This window comes from Pleurodeles waltl, chromosome 7 (assembly GCF_031143425.1).
Source record: "Pleurodeles waltl isolate 20211129_DDA chromosome 7, aPleWal1.hap1.20221129, whole genome shotgun sequence".
NCBI classification, from domain to species: Eukaryota; Metazoa; Chordata; class Amphibia; order Caudata; family Salamandridae; genus Pleurodeles; species Pleurodeles waltl.
In genome coordinates, this window is record NC_090446.1 from 1,481,281,985 (window position 1) to 1,481,303,433 (window position 21,449).

Below are 21,449 nucleotides of genomic sequence, written 5' to 3' on the forward strand. Positions count from 1 at the left end.
TGCTGTAAAAACCCCAGCCTCGTGAATACATTGAATTTCAATCATTCCCCTACCCCTAAAACTCCCAACTTGAATATTGCATCAACAAAAGTCCCCCATGCTCTTCCCCCCCCCCCAATTTCCTTTCTTCCTCCACCAACTGCCTTTTCCTTGCATTTCCCAATCTCTCTCGGTCACACCCCATCAAGCCTTCCCAAGCAAACTCCCCGATTGTGTTTCAAAGCCCCAGATGTTGCTCTTCTCTTCACTTGTGCTCTCCCCTCCCCTCCCCCAAGGGATGGATATGTCTGCTCCAGAATCTCCATCCACCAAAAATAACGCCTTTGCTTGGAAAAAATGACACCTGTCTTACTGTGTTGAGCAGTGTTTACTGCTCTGATATCTCTATGAACTTTGTATTTACACTTTATATGTTCCCCTCAGATACAAGGGTGATCAGGTGGGCATCTCATAAACGCTGCCTGCCGCCGAGCGCTGTTTTCTGCTGTGCATTCCCTTCTAGAACCTTCCTTATATATCTACCTGGCTAGCCCCGCCCCTTTCAACTCATCTACCTATCCCGTCTCATGACCTGTGCCACCAATGCAAAGTCACCCAGGGGGGACTGGCTGATGCCACGCCCCCCCTGGGTCCCTACACGGCAGATTCCACAACAGAGGTGTGGGTCAATGGATTGGGCGTTGAGAACAATGTCTCCTCCTTCTCCTTGAATGTCTAAACAACATTACACATTCAAAATTTTATTGTCTTCAAGGGCCACAAGGTCTGCGATGTAGTGGTGATTTGAATGCATCAGAACTTCAAAAGTGTGGGCTGTGGAGCTAAGTGTGCAAATGTGCCCAGGAGTCTCGCACTAACTGTGCTCGGAGGAACTCATCATGAGTGAATGTTGTGAGTAGTTTGAGGTGCAAAGCCTGATGCAACTGCTCCGGAGTTGTGCATGTGAAAGGTGATTGATGGTGAACTGTAGGTACTGAAGGCCTTCAGGCTGTGTGAGTTCCCTGTTTGTGCACAGCTGTCACTCAGGGGCATAGCTTCAGGGAGGGCTTTTGTGGTGTTATACCCCCCTAAAAATGTATTTTCTTGTAAATAGTTGGGTACAGATATTGTGAGTCGGGTATGATGAAGTGTCTGTCGGATCTCACCTGGGATTTTTACATGCTCACACTGATAAAACTACACACACAGACACACACTCTCATCTCTGTTTTGAAGGCCTTAAAAATATTGATTAGCTTGAAAAATGTTGTGTTTAAAGTGCCCCTAACAATAGGCCCTCCTCTCGCTTTCCTCTGCCTCTTAAACTCCTGCCTCTCATATATTGTGTTTTAACTAGATATCCCAGTGTGATTGTTGGGAAATCTGAAGCTCACCCCCCCTCCCCCAAATCTTATTGACCAAACTACGCCCCTGTTGTCACTCCAACAGCGTGACTGCCCTTCTTACGTGAAGGCCTTACTCGATGCCTTCTAGACATGTCTGTTGCAATATGACAGGCTGTTTGATTCAGTTGAACCCATCTTCTCCCTCTGACCTCCAACTCCACAAATTTGATAACCCAAGAATGAAAAGATAAGACTGGGCTTCTTGGACTCTCTACCTATTCCCTGTATGGCGTCAGGTTTTCAGCTGTTGTTAAACTACTTTCTATTACGTTCAAGTAGAATATTGCCGATATTAACGTTTCGGTGATGTACTGCGCTCAGGTGCCCATGACGTCATTCCGCCGATACCCCGCCCTTCCCGGAAGGGACGTCGGCTTGTAGGCAATCCTGTGGCATACGGCTACCGTCACGCACTTAACAGATCTGGGACAGCTGAGTGGAGCGTAATTTTACCCTCTTGTAAAGAAGAGAGAAGTTAAAAACACACACCCACTTTCAAGAACAGGAATCTCCTGACTTCCCAGGCCACATTTAAAAGGTCACCCCATCCTAGTGACTCGTATGCGTGTGCTTCAGTTGCTGTTTTTATTGAATGAGTTGTATTTACCTTGTTTTTTTAACACATACAAAAATCCAGGTGTTGCATTCACTAAAAACCCTTTACATTTGGACACCTCAAAACCCTATGGAAGCAAGCATGACGTAAAACAAGAAGGTGACATATATGCAGTGCTTGAAATTGAAAAATAGAAGTGCAGGTACTCTGTACCAGAGTACATGCATGTTTCTGAGAAGTACTGGTACTCTCCAATTAAAAGTATTACGTTTTTCTTGAGAAGTGCAGGTACTCTCCCTCTCAAAGTAAAACAGTGCTGGTATTCAGTACCGGACAGTACCATCCCATTTAAAGCACTGCATATATGCGTGGGTGCATAGTCTAAGAACATATCCACTAGGCCTGTAACAGCCACTCTGCAAGGCTTACAGGACCACCTGACTGCGCTACCGGGTCCTAGCCCATCGTGCGTCACTCTACGCATCCATTTCCCGCCAGTGCCGCTGCTCCAGCTGCTGCGTCAGCCCTGAACAGTCCATCATGCTTAGAGGGTGAAATGGTCCTCGCGAAATGGGAATTCGGTCCATTTATAATATTCGTTATCTTGTCTCGGAGAGGGATGGAAGGCAAAGCCCAGATCCTTTAAAATGTTCAGCTTGGACAGTCGCGGACTTCACCAAATGGCTGCCTAACAAACCTCTCCAGAATAAATGCGCCCTGCTCTCGGTTATCACCCACCACTCCAAGATCTCAGATGTTTACTGGTGACGAGGCAATTCTTTCTAAAGGCGATACCTGGAGGACAGTGCAAACACAATGAAGGTCCCTGTTCGAAGATGAAAGTTTGTGGCATACTGAAGCTCCTTTTAGTAGAATAAAATGCCTCCATTTTGAAGCTCCGTGTTAGAAGGTGTAAGCTTTTGGCGGGCAGAAGTTTCCTGTTTGGGAAAGAAAGTGTCTGGTAGACCAGCACCCTTTTTGACAGCCTGTGGTCAGATGAAACTCCCTATTTGAAGATGAAAGCTTGTGGCAAGTTGAAGCTCCCTGTCTAACAAGCAAAGCTTGGAGTAGGTTAACGTTTCATACTTGAAGATGAAGCATGACCAAGATGGTACTCTTTGCTTGAAGAAGAAAGCATGAAGCAGGTTGAAGATTCTTCATTGAAGACCAAAGTTTGGAGTATATTCAAGTTCCCTGTTTGAAAACAAAAGTTTAGAGTAGACACCGCTTTGAGATAAAGGTTTGTGGAAGGTTGAAGTTCCCTTTTTAAAGATAAATGTTTAGAGTAGATTAAAGTTCCCTGCTTGGAGATGTAAATTTAGGGGACATTGAAGGCCTGTTTCACGATGAAAGCTTGGAGGAGGTTGAAGTCACCTGCTTGAAGATGAAAGTTTGATTTGGACTGAAACTCCTTGTTTAACAGTATGGAGCAGCCCTAGATTTCAAGATGACATCTTGAAGCAGGTTGAAGCTCCCTTTTAGACTAGGATAGTGTTGTGTAATCTCTTTGTTTGATGAAAAACTGCACGTTGGCAGATCTACCAGCATTTCTGTTGCGATTTATGTTGCGATACAAGTTGTTTAGAGTCTTGAAGTTTTAAATTCTGCTTTGAACCTAGGTAGTTTGTCTTATTTCTACACAGACTGTTTTCTGGTTCCCCTGGTTTTCTTTTGAAATCAAATGTTGCTGCATTGCTACAACACGAACTTTACGAGGGGAGATGCATGGGTGTAAATTCCTGAACATAAGTCAGCCCATTTCTAAACTCAACATCTTTCCTATGGCCTCTGGAACTGTACCTGTCCCTTTTAAAAATCACCTCTGCACCTTCGGAACTGTGCCTGTCCCTTTTAAAAATCACCCCAATTAAGATCCTTCTGTGCTGAAGAAATATTGCCCGATCACCCTCTTTCTGGTGGCTCTCCACCTCTCTTAATACATTGGAGCTCTCGAAAAGAGCTCAGACAGACTTTTGTCTTGAATCTGAGAAGGAGGCAGCTCTGGATGATTTGCAGATTATAGGGCACAGCATGACCACTCCCCGCCAGGTCATTAAGGGCACAGTGTCCAGTCTTTAATTTTTTGTGTGCTAGCCTAATGCCTTCTGGATGGTATAGTCTTGCTTTGCTTGCATTGAACTAATTAGTTTAGCACATCTGAAAACAATGATTTGTATGGGAAACTATTATGGTGAGGCAGTTGCCCTAATCAGGGAAGAGGTAAGCCAAGTTTGACTTTTTGCTATTAGGCTACTCAGTTTGGATTCATAACCTTGATCATGATCTCTTGATCGACTCCCTTGGTGTAGGTGAGCTGGCTGACTCAACTCTGGGAAGGTTTTGGTCCTCTCTGACATGATGGCACAGATGCTCTCACTGACTCGATTCAGGTCAGGAGTAGGGGTGGGCATAACTTGCATAATTCTGTATAGCATCATCTCATCAAATTGCCCACAAATTCTACACGATTTCACCGAATTATGCAAGAAAAGTAATTCTGCATTTAGCACTATTCTTTAGTGCAAAAATGCCCCTTGTGTCAAAAAATGGACCCAAATTAGCATTTTGCACTAAGAAATAGCGCTACATTTAACATAAGATGAGTAGCAACTGTGAGCGGCCAATTGTGCTTGCTAAATCTACACTTGGGGTAGGACTTTCCCCAACATATTCCCACCATTTAGAGCTAGTTTTGTAGTGCAAAATGCACCCTCTCGTCCTAGATGCAACAGAATATAAACAACACCAGGAGCAGCTGCTTATGCTTGCTGAATATGCTTTCATGGTAGAATTGTTCCCCCCAAATTACTCTTAATTACATAAGCAGGCATAATAACATTATTACCTGTAATTCCGCATCAGAGAGTAACACAGAATAACAAAAATTATTCTGATTACTCGGCATCATTGAAATTCAGTCCAGGCCTAGTCAGGAGACGCCTACATGGAGTATGTGGTGCCTCACGTCTGTGCTCTCTCTCCCCTTCTCAATCACTTTGTATATTCAACCATTGGGAAAGCTGGTGTGTTCCCTTGACTATATGACCTTCTCCTGTGCAGGGTTAGATGATGGTCACTTTCGTGACAAATCTAGGGAACTGATGACTGGCATTGATATCTCCTGTGGCCTCAATTGGATATGTTCGATCAAAGCTCTTGGTACAATTTAAGATGCTTTGTGTGGGCATCAATCTTTTTCTCAGATCGGCCTTGTTTTACTGGTCAGTCTGCTGGTTCTCTACGTCCAAAGAAGGTCCCTTTTATCACCGGTTCAGGCACTGCTCAAAGTCCATTGTTTCAAACAGTCCTATAGTAAGGCATATCATTCAGAGTAATGGGCCACCAGATCTGTAACTCTCTAAGGATTGTCCTGTTCTGCATTAGAAAGGTTGTGAAATACAGAACTTATACAACATCACTGCAGTTTTCTGAGTGTTAGAAACAGACCAACTTCCAGTGCCATGCACAGTGTCGTCGGCAGGTTTCAGGGTGCTAGAAACAGCCCCACTTCTAGTGTTTTACAAGTTGTCGCTGGTAGGTTTTGAGTGCAAGAAAAAAACACACTGCCAGTTTTCAGATTAATTAGCCAAGCTTCAACACAGTTTTTTGAGTTTGATACACAGTGTTGCTGCCAGCTTCCAGACTAATATAAATGTCACCACGACCAGTTTCCATCGTGTCATGAAGGAGCCATTGCGGTTTTCATAGTGTTATAACAGTACCATAGCCCGTATTCAGCGTGCTACACGCAGCGCCACTACAGCGTGCAGAGTGTTAAACACAGCGGCCCATGTTTAAAAAAAAGTGCCGCATCAGACATGATTCGCCACTTTTTTTGCACCCCCCACCGGCACATAACGACAGCATGGTTGTGCAATGAGGCCCATAGGTTTCTATGGGTCTGTCATTTTAACACCTGGTCTGAGCAGGCATAAAAAATGATGCCAAAAATGGTGCAGTGAAGTCTGTTAAATTTCCCTGCGCCATTTTTTCGAGCCTCCTAGCACTGGAGCGCCCCCTTGCAGACATATTGCCTGGTGCAGGCATAATGTGATGCAGGGTTTTACAAAGTGGCGCAATGCGTGCATTGCCCCACTTTGTAAATATGGCACAGGGAAAAAGCATCTTTAGAGTAAAAAAAATGACACTATGGTGGCACTAAGGTGCACAAGGGGCTCTTAAATATGCCCCAGCATCTCTTGCAGTTCGCAGAGTTTTAGAATAGCAATACTGCTAGTTATCAGTGTCTTAACACAGCGTCTCTTGCAGTTTGCACAGTGTGACACGCAGCACCAATGGCAGTTTTCGAAGTGTGAGAAAGAAACCCCCCTGCTGCTTTTCAGTATTATAAAAGTTCAGGTTTCTTAGTGTTATGCACAGCACCTCAGATACTTTTCAGAGCGTTAGAAACAGACCCATTGGTAGATTTTAGAGGGTGAGAAACAAAACCACTGCCACTTTTCAGAGTGTCAGAAACTGATTCACTGCCAGTTTTCAGAGTGCTAGAAACAGCCCCCCCCTGACAGTTTTCAGAGTGCTATACACAACAACATTTCAGTTTTCAGTGGGTTAGACACAGCATCTCTGGTAGTTTTCAAAGTGTTCAAAACAGCCCCACTGCCAGTTTTCTGAGCGCTGTTCCACAGCATCATTATAGTTTTCAGAGTGTTATACACCGGGTCGCTGGCAGTTTTCAGAGTGTGAGAAACAGCCCATTGTGGACTTTCAGAGGGTTATAAAGGTACAATCTACTTAGTGTTATACTCAGCATTCCTAGTAGTTTCAGAGTGTTAGAAACAGCTCCAGGGGCAATTCTCAGACTGTTAAAAACACCCCCACTGCCACTTTTCAGAGTGTTAGAAACATTTCCATAAGTCAGTTTAGTTTTCAGAGTCTTAGAAACAATTCCATAAACCAGTTTAGTTCTCAGAGTGTTAGAAACAGTTCCATGAGCCAGTTTAGCTTTCAGAGTGTTAGAAACAATTCCACAAACCAGTTTAGTTTTCAGAGTGTTAGAAACAGTTCCATGAGCCAGTTTAGTTTTCAGAGTCTTAGGCACAGTTCCATAAGCCAGATTAGTTTTCAGAGTGTTGGAAACAGTTTCATAAGCCAGTTTAGTTTTCAGAGTGTTAGAAACAGTTCCATAAACCAGTTTAATTTTCAGAGTGTTAGAAACAGTTCCGTAAGCCGGTTTAGTTTTCAGAGTGTTGGAAACAGTTCCGTAAGCCAGTTTAGTTTTCAGAGTGTTAGAAACAGTTCCATAAGCCAGTTTAATTTTCAGAGTGTTAGAAACAGTTCCGTAAGCCGGTTTAGTTTTCAGAGTGTTGGAAACAGTTCCGTAAGCCAGTTTACTTTTCAGAGTGTTAGAAACAGTTCTGTAAGCCAGTTTAGTTTTCAGAGTGCTGGAAACGGTTCCCACTGCCAGATCCTAGATTGTTAGAAACTGGTCCAGCTGCCAGTTTTCAAAGCTTACACATTGCCACTGCCGGTTTCAGTGTTACAAACACACGCTGCCGCCACTTGTCAGTGTGAAACATTGAGACAGAACCTCCTTCCAGTTTTCAGTGTTAGAAATATCCTCACTGCCAGTTCTCAGAGTTTTCAATGCCACTGCCAATTAACAGCACAAACAGCCCCTGATGCTACGCTTTCAGTGTTACACGGTGCTCCCGCCAGTTTTCAGAGTACTCTGAGAGTATTATTGTCAGTTTTAGAGTGTTTGAAACAGGTCCTTTGCCAGTTTTCAGTGCTAGAAACAGCCCCTCTGCCAGTTTTCAGAGTGTTAATCAGTGCCACCGCCAGTAGTCAGACTTTTAGAACAGTCCTACTGTCAGTTTTTTTGTCTCTCTCCCTCTGCCAGTTTTCAGAGTTGCCCCATTGCAAGATTTCTTGCCCCAGTTCATTCTACCGGTGACGCTGGAAATCCTTATATGAGGAAATAGAAATATAAGGAATGTGAGTGATTGATGCTGGAAAAGCTTTTCCGAGGGGTCTGAGCTAATTGAGTAATTAAGAGAAACTCGGCAACTAATTAACAGAGATTAAAGGGAGCGGAGGCTGGCAGCTGAAGGCGGCGGTGAAGCGCGCTCTGCCGGATGAAAGGCGAGGGAAGGGATTAATGGGAGAGAGATGGGGGGGGGAGAGAGATGGGGGGGGGGGGGGGGGGGCGAGGAGAGACGCCGGCCCTGGCAGCAGTAGGGCCCAAGCAGCCTCGCCGCAGCACCTGCCAAGGCAGCGGGGGTCACCTTGAGGTGTACAAAAGGCAGCGGAGCTCAGGCTCCGCAGCCGGGGCCCTTTGTTACCGTACCGGATGGAAAAGCTCTCGGTGCGCGGGGAGGCGTCGGCTGTCACCACTCGGCCTGCTCCCAGGCATGTGGGCTCTCTCTCATCCGGGCTCCCTGTCATGGATGTCATGTAGCGGGTCGCCAGCGGTCGCAGCCACGACCCCGGCCTTGCCCCTTGCGACCCCTGGCAGTGCCTGGGCGAGCCCTGGCCTCAGAGGTGGCAAAATTAGTGCCAGGAACACAGTGGCAGCTCGTTCTTAAGGGGCACTCTCTGTTTTCTGTCAGTGTTTTAGTGAATAATATGTGGTTCACTATTAGGGCCAGATGTATCAAGTCCCGTTTGCATTTCGTAAATATCGATTTTTAAGAAATCGCTATTTAAGAAATGCAAAATGGGATGTATGAAAATTGCGATTCAGTAATAGCGATTTCATAAAATTCGCAATCGCTATTACTGAATCGCAATTAGGGAATGGGAGGCCCATAGGTGTGAATGGTTTTGCATTACCTAATTTGCAAATTCCTGTTAGGAATTCTCAAATTAGGTCATGCAAACCCCAGGGTGCTGGGGGCCTAAGGCCCCCTTTGATGCACCCCCAAAAAATATTTGTGGACATGTGAAGCGCACACATGCCCTAGGTGTATGTGTGCGCTACATGTCATAAAAAAAAAAATTGCACATGCTTACCACCAACTTGGATTTGGTGGTAATTGCATTTCATTAAATGCCCAATTCGCATTCAGGAAATGCTTGATACATGTGCTTTGGATTCGCAAATAGGAATTCCCTTTTTGAGATTTCCTATTTAGAGAATCACAATTTGTGATTCTCTAAATGGAGTCGCAATTTCAGGGAATTGCTATTTTAGCGATTCCTTGGAATTGCATTGCGAATGCCTTTCATACATCTTGAAAGGCATTTTTGCATTCGCAAACGGACGAATTTTGCGATTCGCACCATTTGTGAAAGCAAAATTGTTTGATACATCTAGCCCTTAGTGTAATAATGAATAGAGTACAATTAGGGGGAATATGACCACAATAAAAATAAATAAAAGACACCTTTGCCACCAGCACAGGCTCCACAGCAATCCTAGCACTGCTTTCATACTAAACCTAGCATGAAAGCACCATCAGGATTGGTCTGAGCGGCTCGGACTGCCGCTCAGACACAGCCCTGGGGTCGGTGCAGTTTCTCCAGCCGGGCTGTGTACAGCTGGGCTGGAGAAACCTAAGTGTATATGTGTGTTTGGCTGGCCTGAGACGGCAGCCCAAACACACATGCGCACTTAGTTGCACTCTCTCCTCCTCCCTCTACCACCTCTCATGGCCCAGCCTCTCTCCTCCCTGCACTGGCGGCTGAGCCAGCAGATGCAAAATAGAACAATAGCCAACTATTGTTTTATTTTTCATCTCCTGGCCAGAGGGGTGACAGTCCCCCACCATCGCGGAGGAGCCGCCCCTGCGTTACCGTCCTCTCTCACATTCGGTGCTTAAGTTCAGCCGGTGGCTGCAAGAGGGGCCCACCAGCACACTCTTCTGAGAACCTGGACGTATTTTCTGATCTTCAGAGCCTGACCCACAATAAGAGAGAGAAAGGCAACAAAGGGGGAATGAGGAGCAAGAGAAACACAGAAAAACAATGACAAAGGTAGAAAGCACCAATGAAGAAGACTCTGCAAGAGAGAGGTAAAGGGGGAGGGAGAGTATGCTGGTGGAAGAAAGAGGCAGGAGTTGAAATCCGCCCTCAGGCGTCTGAGAAAAATGTAGTGTCTGACACTTATTCTTTCTAAGATGTCTCTTCTTTGTTTACAAGCAGTATCTGTATGCTCCAAAAGATGTCTGCCCTCTATCACGTGCAATCTCCTTCCATCGCTCTCTGCATCGCGTCTGTTCTCTGTAATGTTACTGAATATCTTGCTGTTTCTGCCTTGAATGTCCCTACTTCCTGTTTCTCTCTTGCTTTCTTTCCCTCTCGCGTTCTCCCTCCCTCTATCCGTCACACAGCCTTGTGCCAGTCTATGCCAGTCTGTCTCATTCCTGGATGATTCTTATTCTTTTTTCTCCATCTCTTACTCGCCCCCCACAACACAATCTCTCAGAGTGCTCCTGTGTCTCACTTCTGTTTGCTTCAGTTACCTTCTTGTTCTGACTTCTACCCTTCTAAGTATATCCATTGGTTCTTTACATTTTGTAAATCACCGCCTCCACTTTACATAGGTCTCTGGTGGTGTCATAGGCTGATGCGTGTTCTTCGTTTTTTTTCCTACCAGTTCCATGGTTTTTGGCATGGTATAGAACGTGGATCTAGATGGATCTACTCCTGTGGATCTAGATGGATCTACTCCCGTCTAAGCTCAATGACACCAGGAATCCTCTGTGAGAGCTCCGCTTAAGAACAACTTTGCGGTTCTCCATATTTAGGGCTGTAGTTGAAGTGTGATCTTGATTTACTAGTCACTTGTGCAAACTAGGGATGTGAAATTTGTGCATCTGAATACAAATTGTACATTTCCAGGAAGTGGCAATAGAAACTGTCTACTCAACATCAATTAGGCAGGACCCAACTTCTAAACCATGTAATTGGCTACAAATGTGTGGGCAGGGATAGAGGGCTGCTGCACAACAGACCACCATCCCTGTGTTTTCATTCCCAAATGGGAAACATTTTTTAAATGAAGAACATGGCATCCTGCATCACCTGAGGTCACGGACATGATATCCAGAGAGACAGCTTTCTCTTTGCAAATAAGTCACTAACCCACCTCAGAAGTCCCTAGACGATCAATAGTTTGTGACCATAATAGTGACCATAAACCAGTGTTGCATTCTGTTCCATTTCCCAAATACAAGGGGGGCAGTTCTTTTATGACCACTCCAATTGGCCATTCATAATGAATCACAAAAGTCACTTTAGGAGTCAGAAATCATTTTCCAAATTGTAAAAAGGCTTAGATCCATTGTTAAAAGGTGTTTTGCAGCTGCAAGCCCCAGGTGTTTGTGAATAGAAGACTTTGCAACTGTAAGACTCTTTGTACGTGAGACCCTGGAACTTGTTTCCACACGTCCCGGGTCACATAGTTGACTCGTCTAGTGTTGCCCTGCTTTCCAGGTCTTCACTCTGTGGTCACTGGATCTGCTGTTGGTCACTGCGTTCTAGATCCTCGTCGCCTTCACTGTTAGCAGATATTTTGTGAAGATACAGATCTAATGAACGTAATTTGACATCAGGTTTAGGTCACACCTTTGGAATTATTGTTGGGTCACTCCAAAAGATGGTTATGCATGTTCTTTGTTTTTTTTATCTGCTGTTGTTGTGTTGCTGATTCATCAGGTGCCAAACTTTCTAAATATTGTTCACCGAAATATCATCCCATTGGTTGTAGATTTTCTGTTATTGACTACATTGAGATCATATTTTGGTAAAATAAAGTTAGGACACAATGTTTATGCCAGATAATATTCTGACATCCATTTCTTATACCACATACTCATCAAAGTAAACGTCAATATTCTCTCAATGGCTTGCTAAGTGTCTGTTCTCTGGATGGACTACAGCAATGGAGTATTCAAGTATTATCCCTTCTGTGCCAGAAAGTGACTCAGGCAAACACCAATTCTATAACATATATTCAACCCGTAGATAGGTAAATAATTATTCGTGCTTACATGGCACAGAGCAGCTCCTGACACAGGTTTCTCTCTTATTGAGGCCCATCTGAGGAGCGTATCTAGTCCACAGTACCGGTAAACCAGATGCTACACGACTGACGGTCGGGATAAATTATACAATGGGAGACAATGTTGGCGCAGAACATTTCTAACACAATGTAACAATGATCCATCCACCTTCAATACACTGTCCACCGAATTTAGGGCCATATGTACGAACACTTTTTCCCATAGACACAGAATGGGTAAAAACCTTTGCTACATCTGACCCTTACTGTTTTGTGGTCAAACCATTTTCGTGAATTAACTACCACCTGCATCAAGTTAGAAAATTACTTAAGCAAACAACATTCAAGGAAAACTATTTTCAATTTGTAAGAACTTGCAAGATTCAGTCTGCGCCTAGCTGGGAATTGAGCAATTCCTGACACGTTCCGCACTTGTTAAATCTCATCAAAAGGCTGTAGCTGTTTCTGAGTAGTTTCAGTGACACCTTAACAGACTCATCAAGCTGTGACTTTTTATAGGTTCATCAGATGTGGCTGCAACGCCGTTTCCAAGCCCTGGACTGCATTGACCTGGACATTTTCTGATGCCACCTCCTGTAATAAAGGATGAGTTCCTTACTTCTTTACAGAGGTTGACTTATCATGGACAGGTCGCATGTAACAGTGCTTAATTTGTAAATAAAAACGTGCTGGTGCCCAAAGCCCTCCTCTGAAACATGCAGCTGCTTCATTTAAATTTGCGAACATGGAATACTGGGGCAGCGTAATCCTAAAGCCATCTCGGTCCTCTTTAATCCACTTACAGCCACTCCCTGTCCCTTCAGCTCACTCTTGCAGCTTTCTGATTTTTCCCATTGTGGCGCTTTTCCATTTTTCTCTTCCTCCGTCTTTCCCATATGTGTCTTTTGCTGACAGTAAATGCTTGAGGCAGAAAAATAAGAGCCGGCCCTCAAAAATATCTGCTGGTGCACCGCACCGGGAACCACCAGCTCAAATTAAGCACTGCACTGTAATAGTGTAGAAGTTATGAGCACTGAAATATGCAGGATACATTGTGGTTGGAGATGGCTGCCTCAGCAGTTTAGACACACTGTAAGAAGGGTATTTACCAGCCCATTCCACAATATCACATACTCACAAAAGATGAGTCTGTTAGCCACGTGTTGTACTTTTGGGAAATTAGGTGTCACAGTGTTACCAAGAACAAAAAGGCAGCACAACAACCAAACACAGTCAGTGACACTACATTATAAAGTACAATCACTGGCAGAGGATGTGCAACATTGGGTATAGTCAAAGCCAATGAAAGTAGAATGTAGGCTCACTGCTAATGGAGGTGTGATATACAGTATATTAAGTGCCAAAATGTTGGCCATAGAGGGCATTCCCTACCAATGGAGTTCAAAGGTAATTCATTTCTGATAGTGGTGGATTGGTAAGTATGTTCACGCAAAGTTGAAGAAGATCATGGAGCATAGTCACTACTAATGGAGGTGGAATGGAGAATATATTCACTGCCAATGGAGGTGGGACATGTAGTATATGCAGTGTCCATGGAGTTCAAACATGTTGTATATATTCACTTCTAACTGAAGTTGAGCAGTGAGCGTACTCACGAATAATGGCAGGGAAGCATCGGTATATTCACTGCCAACTGAGATGGAGCAGTAATTGTACTCAGAAGCGGCTCGCGGGGTGAAATTAATTAAAAAAAAATAGACTTACCTGCATCGTCGCCACCATCACCGCTGCTGCCGTCGCCAATGCGCTGCTTCTCTAATGCAGGCAGGCTGCTGTTTTTAAGTAAAAGGTTTGCAGCAGCTGCTGCTGGCATTGGGGCGATGCTTCTCCGCCCTAGCGGAGGAGCCGTACCTGATTGAACTCCCTAATAATGGAAGTGAATCACAGGAACAGTCACTGCCAATTGTAGTGGAGCACAGGGTATATTCACTGCCAATGGCGGTAGAACATAGTGTTTACTCACTGCCAATGGGGGTGGAACATAGGTAAAATCACCTCCAATGATGGTGGAATATAGGTAAAATCACCTCAAATGATGGTGGAACATAGGATATATTCACTGCCAATAGTGGTGGAACATAATGTATATTCCACCCTGTCAATGGTGGTGGAACATAGTGTATATTCACTGCCAATGGGGATGGAACATAGGTAAAATCACCTCCAATGATGGTGGAATATAGGTAAAATCACCTCAAATGATGGTGGAACATAGGATATATTCACTGCCAATGGTGGTGGAACATAATGTATATTCCACCCTGCCAATGGTGGTGGAACATACTGTATACTCACTGCCAATGGTGGTTGAACATCGGATATATTCACTGCCAATGGTGGTGGAACATAGGGTATATGTAGGAGGCTGGCCTGGCTTGTAGTGGGTACCAGAGGTACTTACACCTTGTGCCAGGTCCAGTTATCCCTTATTAGTGTAGAAGAGGGGTTTCTAGCAGCTAAGGCTGATAGAAGGTAGCTATGGCAAAGCAGCTTAGGCTGAACTAGGAGACATGTAAAGCTCCTACTATACCACTGGTGTCATATGCACAATATCATAAGAAAACACAATACACAGAAGTACTAAAAATAAAGGTACTTTATTTTTATGACAATATGCCAAAAGTATCTCAGTGAGTACCCTCAGTATGAGGATAAGTTATATACACAAGATATATGTACACAAACCAAAATTATGCAGGTTATAGCAAGAAAGTAATGCAAGCAGTGTAAAGTTACAATAGATTGCAATAGGAGCACATAGGTATAGGGGCAACACAAACCATATACTCCAAAAGTGGAATGCGAACCACGAATGGACCCCAAACCTATGTGAGCTTGTAGAGGGTCGCTGGCACTGTAAGAAAACAGTGAGGGTTAGAAAAATAGCCCACCCCAAGACCCTGAAAGGTAGGTATTAAGTGCACCTACTACCCCCAGAGAGCACAGAAGTCGTGATAGGGGGATTCTGCAAGGAGAACAAACACCAGCAATGCAACAACAGTGGATTTCTGGACCTGAGTACCTGTAAGACAAGGGGACCAAGTCCAAGAGTCGCGACAGTGTCGAGAGTGGACAGGAGCCCAAGAAATGCCAGCTGAGGGTGCAAGGAAGCTGCCACCTGTTGGAAGAAGCTTGGTGTTTTGCAAGAACGAAGAGGACTAGGAACTTTCCCTTTGGAGGATGGATGTCCCACGTCGTGAAGAAGTTTGCAGAGGTGTTCCCACGCAGAAAGACCGCAAACAAGCCTTGCTAGCTGCAAGGGTCGCGGTTAGGGTTTTTGGATGCTGCTGTGGCCCAGGAGGGACCAGGAGGGACCAGGATGTCGCCACTTGGATGAGGAGACAGAAGGGGCGCCCAGCAAGTCAGGGAGCTCTCACAGAAGCAGGCAGCACCCTCAGAAGTACCTGGACAGGCACTTAGAAGAAGAGTGAACCGGAGTCCACGCGAAGTCACAAAAGGGAGTCCCACGATGCCAGAGGACAACTCAGAAGGTTGTGCACTGCAGGTTAGAGTGTCAGGGACCCAGGCTTGGCTGTGCACGAAGGAAATCCTGGAAGAGTGCACAGGAGCTGGAGCAGCTGCAAATCACACGGTACCCAGCAATGCAGTCTAGCGTGGGGAGGCAAGGACTTACCTCCACCAAACTTGGACTAAAGAGTCACTGGACTGTCGGAGTCACTTGGACAGAGTTGCTGAGTTCCAGGTACCACGCTAGTCATGCTGAGAGGGGACCCAGAGGACCGGTGATGCAGTCTTTTGTTGCCTGTGGTTGCAGGGGGAAGATTCCGTCGACCCAAGGGAGATTTCTTCAGAGCTCCTGGTGCAGAAAGGAGGCAGGCTACCCCCAGAGCATGCACCACCTGGAAACAGTCGAGAAAGCCGGCAGGATGAAGCGATACAAGGTTGCTATTAGTCGTCTTGCTACTTTGTTGCGGTTTTGCAGGCGTCCTGAGCAGTCAGCGGTCGATCCTTTGGCAGAAGGTCAAGAGGGAGATGCAGAGGAACTCTGGTGAGCTCTTGCATTCGTTATCTGGGGAGATCCCCAAAGCAGAGACTCTAAATAGCCAGAAAAGGAGGTTTGGCTACCTAGGAAGGAGGATTGGCTACCAAGAGAGGTAAGAGCCTATCAGAAGGAGCCTCTGACATCACCTGCTGGCACTGGCCAATCAGAGCAGTCCAGGGTGCCACAAACACCTCTGTTTCCAAGATGGCAGAGGTCTGGGACACACTGGAGGAGCTCTGGGCACCTCCCCTGGGAGGTGCAGGTCAGGGGAGTGGTCATTCCCCTTTCCTTTGTCCAGTTTCGTGCCAGAGCTGGGCTGGGGGATCCCTGAACCGGTGTAGACTGGCTTATGCAGAGATGGGCACCATCTGTGCCCATCAAAGCATTTCCAGAGGCTGGGGGAGGCTACTCCTCCCCAGCCTTCACACCTATTTCCAAAGGGAGAGGGTGTTACACCCTCTCTCAGAGGAAGTCCTTTGTTCTGCCTTCCTGGGCCAGGGCTGCCTGGACCCCAGGAGGGCAGAAACCTGTCTGAGGGGTTGGCAGCAGCTGCAGTGGAGACCCCGGAAAGGCAGTTTGGCAGTACCCGGGTTCTGTGCTGGAGACCCGGGGGATCATGGAATTGTCCCCCCAATGCCAGAATGGCATTGGGGGGACAATTCCATGATCTTAGACATGTTACATGGCCATGTTCGGAGTTACCATTGTGACGATGTACATAGGTAGTGACCTATGTACAGTGCACGCGTGTAATGGTGTCCCCGCACTCACAAAGTCCGTGGAATTTGCCCTGAACGATGTGGGGGCCCCTTGGCTAGTGCCAGGGCGCACATACACTAAGTAACTTTGCACCCAACCTTCACCAGGTGAAGGTTAGACATATAGGTGACTTATAAGTTACTTAAGTGCAGTGGTAAATGGCTGTGAAATAATGTGGACATTATTTCACTCAGGCTGCACTGGCAGGCCTGTGTAAGAATTGTCAGAGCTCCCTATGGGTGGCAAAAGAAATGCTGCAGCCCATAAGGATCTCCTGGAACCCCAATACCCTGGGTACCTCAGTACCATATACTAGGGAATTATATGGGTGTACCAGTATGCCAATGTGAATTGGTGAAATTGGTCACTAGCCTGTTAGTGACAAATTTGGAAAGCAGAGAGAGCATAACCACTGAGGTTCTGGTTAGCAGAGCCTCAGTGAGACAGTTAGGCATCACACAGGGAACACATACAGGGCACATACTTATGAGCACTGGGGCCCTGCCTGGTAGGGTCCCAGTGACACATAGACTAAAACAACATATATACAGTGAAATATGGGGGTAACATGCCATGCAAGATGGTATTTTCCTACAGTATATTCACTGCCAATGGTGGTGGAACATAGGGTATATTCACCGCCAATGGTAGCGGAACATAGGGTATATTCACTGCCAATGATAGTGGAACATAGGGTATATTCACTGCCAATGGTGGTGGAACATTGGGTATATTCACCGCCAATGGTGGTAGAACATAGGATATATTCACTGCCACTGGTGGTGGGACATAGGGTATATTCACTGCCAATGGTGGTGGAGCATAGGTTGTATTCACTTCCAATGGTGGTGCAACATAGGGTATATTCACCCTAGCGGAGGAGCTGTGCCTGATTGAACTCCCTAATAATGGAAGTGAAGCACAGGAACAATCACTGCCAATGGTAGTGGAGCACAGGGTATATTCACTGCCAATGGCGGTATAACATAGTGTATATTCACTGCCAATGGGGGTGGAACATAGGTAAAATCACCTCCAATGATGGTGGAACATAGGTAAAATCACCTCCAATGATGGTGGAACACAGGATATATTCACTGCCAATAGTGGTGGAACATAGGGTATATTCACTGCCAATGGTGGTGGAACATAATGTATATTCCACCCTGCCAATGTTGGTGGAACATAATGTATATTCACTGCCAATGGTGGTAAAACATAGGATATATTCACTGCCAATGCTGGTGGAACATATGTTATATTCACTGCCAATGGTGGGGGAACATAGGGTATATTCACTGCCAATGGTGGTGGAACATAGGGTATATTCATCGGCAATGGTGGTAGAACATAGGATATATTCACTGCCAATGGTGGTGGAACATAGGGTATATTCACCGTAGCGGAGGAGCCGTGCCTGATTGAACTACCTAATAATGGAAGTGAAGCACAGGAACAATCACTGCCAATGGTAGTGGAGCACAGGGTATATTCACTGCCAATGGTGGTAGAACATAGTGTATATTCACTGCCAATGGGGGTGGAACATAGGTAAAATCACCTCCAATGATGGTGGAACATAGGTAAAATCACCTCCAATGATGGTGGAACATAGGATATATTCACTGTCAATGGTGGTGGACCATAGGGTATATTCACTGCCAATGGTGGTGGAACATAATGTATATTCCACCCTGCAAATGGTCGTGGAACATAATGTATATTCACTGCCAATTGTGGTAAAACATAGGATATATTCACTGCCAATGGTGGTGGAACAAAGGGTATATTCGCTGCCAGTGGTGGTGGAACATAGGGTATATTTACCGCCAATGGTGGTGAAACATAGGGTATATTCACTGCCAATGGTGGTGGAACATAATGTATATTCACCGCCAATGGTGGTGGAACATAGAGTATATTCACTGCCAATGGTGGTGGAACATAGGGTATATTCATCGCAAATGGTGGTGGAGCATAGGTTGTATTCACTTCCAATGGTGGTGGAACATAGGGTATATTCACTGCCAATGGTGGTAGAACATAGGATATATTCACTGCCAAAGGTGGTGGAACATAGGATATATTGACCGCCAATGGTGGTGGAACATAGGGAATATTCACTGCCAATGGTGGTGGAACATAGTGTATATTCACTTCCAGTGGTGGTGGAACATAGGTAAAATCACCCCCAATGGTGGTGGAACATAGGGTGTTTTCACCACCAATGGTGGTGGATCATAGGGTATATTCAATGCTAATGGTGGTGGAACATGGTGTATATTCACTTCCAATGTTGGTGGAACATAGGCAAAATCACCTCCAATGGTGGTGGAGCAAAGGGTATATTAACCTGCAATGGTGGTGGAAAATAGTGTATATTCACTTCCAATGGTGGTGGAACATAGGTAAAATCACCTCCATTGGTGGTGGAACATAGGGTATATTCACCTCCTATGGTGGTGGAACATAGTGTATATTCACTTCCAATGGTGGTGGAACATAGGTAAAATCACCTCCAATGGTGGTGGAACATAGGGTATATTCACCTCCAATGGTGGTGGAACATAGTGTATATTCACTTCCAATGTTGGTGGAACATAGGTGAAATCACCTCCAATGGTGGTGGAACATAGGGTATATTCACCTCCTATGGTGGTGGAACATAGTGTATATTCACTTCCAATGTTGGTGGAACATAGGTAAAATCACCTCCATTGGTGGTGGAACATAGGGTATATTCACTGCCAATGGTGGTGGAATATAATGTATATTCACTGCCAATGGTGGTAGAACATAGTGTATATTCACCGTCAGTGGTGGTGGAACATAGGGTATATTCCCTGCCAATGGTGGTACAACATAGGGTATATTCACTGCCAATGGTGGTGGAACATAGAACATAATTACTGTCAGTCGAGGATGAATAAAAAGTATATTCACTGCAAGTATAGGTGGAAAATGAACTGCCTGCTAATGGAGGTGGTACATGGAGTAGAGTCTCTGTCAACAATGTAGAACATACAACGTCACAGCGCCAGTGGAGGTGGAACACTGAGTATACACATTCCTGATAGAAGATGGGGCAAACTGCCAACACAGGAAATTGGGATGCATTTGATGCTTAAGGAGACGGGCTATATAGTTTATTCACTATCTCTCACTGCCAATGGAATTGGAATGCAGAGTTTTCTGACTACTGATGGAAGTGGAACATTAATACAATATCTGCCAAGGGAGTGGGGAACATAGACCGTACTCAGTGTTCAGTGGAGATTGACTGTGCCTTCATTAGATGGAAGTGTAAGATGGACCAGCATAATTTTGGGCTGCCATATGTCCTAGATGTAGGCCACATTTAGGGGCATATTTAGAAGCCCCTAACGTCAACAGAGCATAACTTTTCTTGATGCTCCGGTGGTGCTTTGGCCTGCGGCATATTTACAAGGCAGCGCTAAGCCACTTTTTGTGGCTTAATGCCGCCCTGTAAATATGGGCCCCTCCGACACAGTTTTCTGCGGCAGAGGGGCATGTAATGGGTGTTGCTGTGGGCGTACCCATGCAACACTCATTGATTTTTTAACACTGCCCCAGATTTACAAGGAAACGTAAATCTGAGACAGTGCCAAAAACTAACACCACCCCAGGGGTGTTGTCAGCATGGCACAACGAGGAGATATGCATTTATTTCCACTTGTTTTTGCTTTTTCTATGTGTGCTACATTCTGCAGCACACAGAGAAAGAGCAAAAGGCCATTAATCGCTGCAATGCAGGCACCCTGGTGCAAGGGGGCCTGCGTTAGTGCTAGGGAGCTAATTTTAGTGCCAGCCCTGGGGAAAACTCGGGGGTGCGCCATATTTTTGTAATTGCATTGCATCCCTGCATTTCTGAAGTGACGCAGCCCAGCACTGCCAAGTTTGGCGCTGCGCCTACTGGATGGAGACTGTAAACCCTGATGTAAAGAGATGCAGGGATTCTATGCTTTAGTAAACATTCGTCAACAGCAGAGCTAACACACTTGTATATGGTATAATCGCTGGCTGGGCATATGCTGGGTTTCAAGGTATTGCCAAATGACCACACGTTTCTACCACAGTAAAGAGAGCAACCATAACACGTTGGTAACTCAAGGAGTAACTCAGTGGCCCCTGCCACCAGGTCATCAACCGCCTGCTGTCTCCACTGCCATCCATTTTCTATCACTACCACCACCATCTTATCTGTGCAACAAAAGATGTCCTGGCCATACCTCCCAGTGTCAAGAAGCACCTCTTCTTACCTCCACAAACCACATCCTACCACGCCCACTCAACCCGGTAAGTCCCACTGGCATGTCCTGCCACTGCCTCCTCTCTCTACACAATGCCAATATGTATCTGCCCTCAGAGCCACACATCACCACCTCCTCTCAGTGCCATTCACCTCCTGTCACTGGGAACCTTTACGCATCTCAGCGTCTCTTCTGCACCCACTGACACCCACACGGTCCCCCTTCCACCCACCGCCGCTCACCTCCGAGGGTTGTGCTGTTTCCCAGACACCTCAAGCACATTGCCTTGTAAACAGAGGGCTTCTGCTGCCAGGGGGAGCAGCTGTCCGAGGTTTGATTCAGGTTGGCACCCCACCAGCCCCTCTCTTCTGGACCATTCTACCTTCAGCATAATCACTGACACGAACGCAAACAGATGCACAAAAGCAACAGAATGACAAATGGTCAGAGCAGTGCCTTCTGGGTAATTCCCCAGGTGATTTTCCATTGT

At 45.6% G+C, this 21,449-nt stretch overlaps 1 protein-coding gene across 2 annotated transcripts in view; it reads right to left on the minus strand.

Annotated features, from left to right (window-relative positions):
* Window positions 1-21,449, minus strand: part of IGLON5 (IgLON family member 5) — an 862,707-nt gene that overhangs the window by 583,974 nt on the left and 257,284 nt on the right. The gene's annotated exons all lie outside the window — the stretch shown is intronic.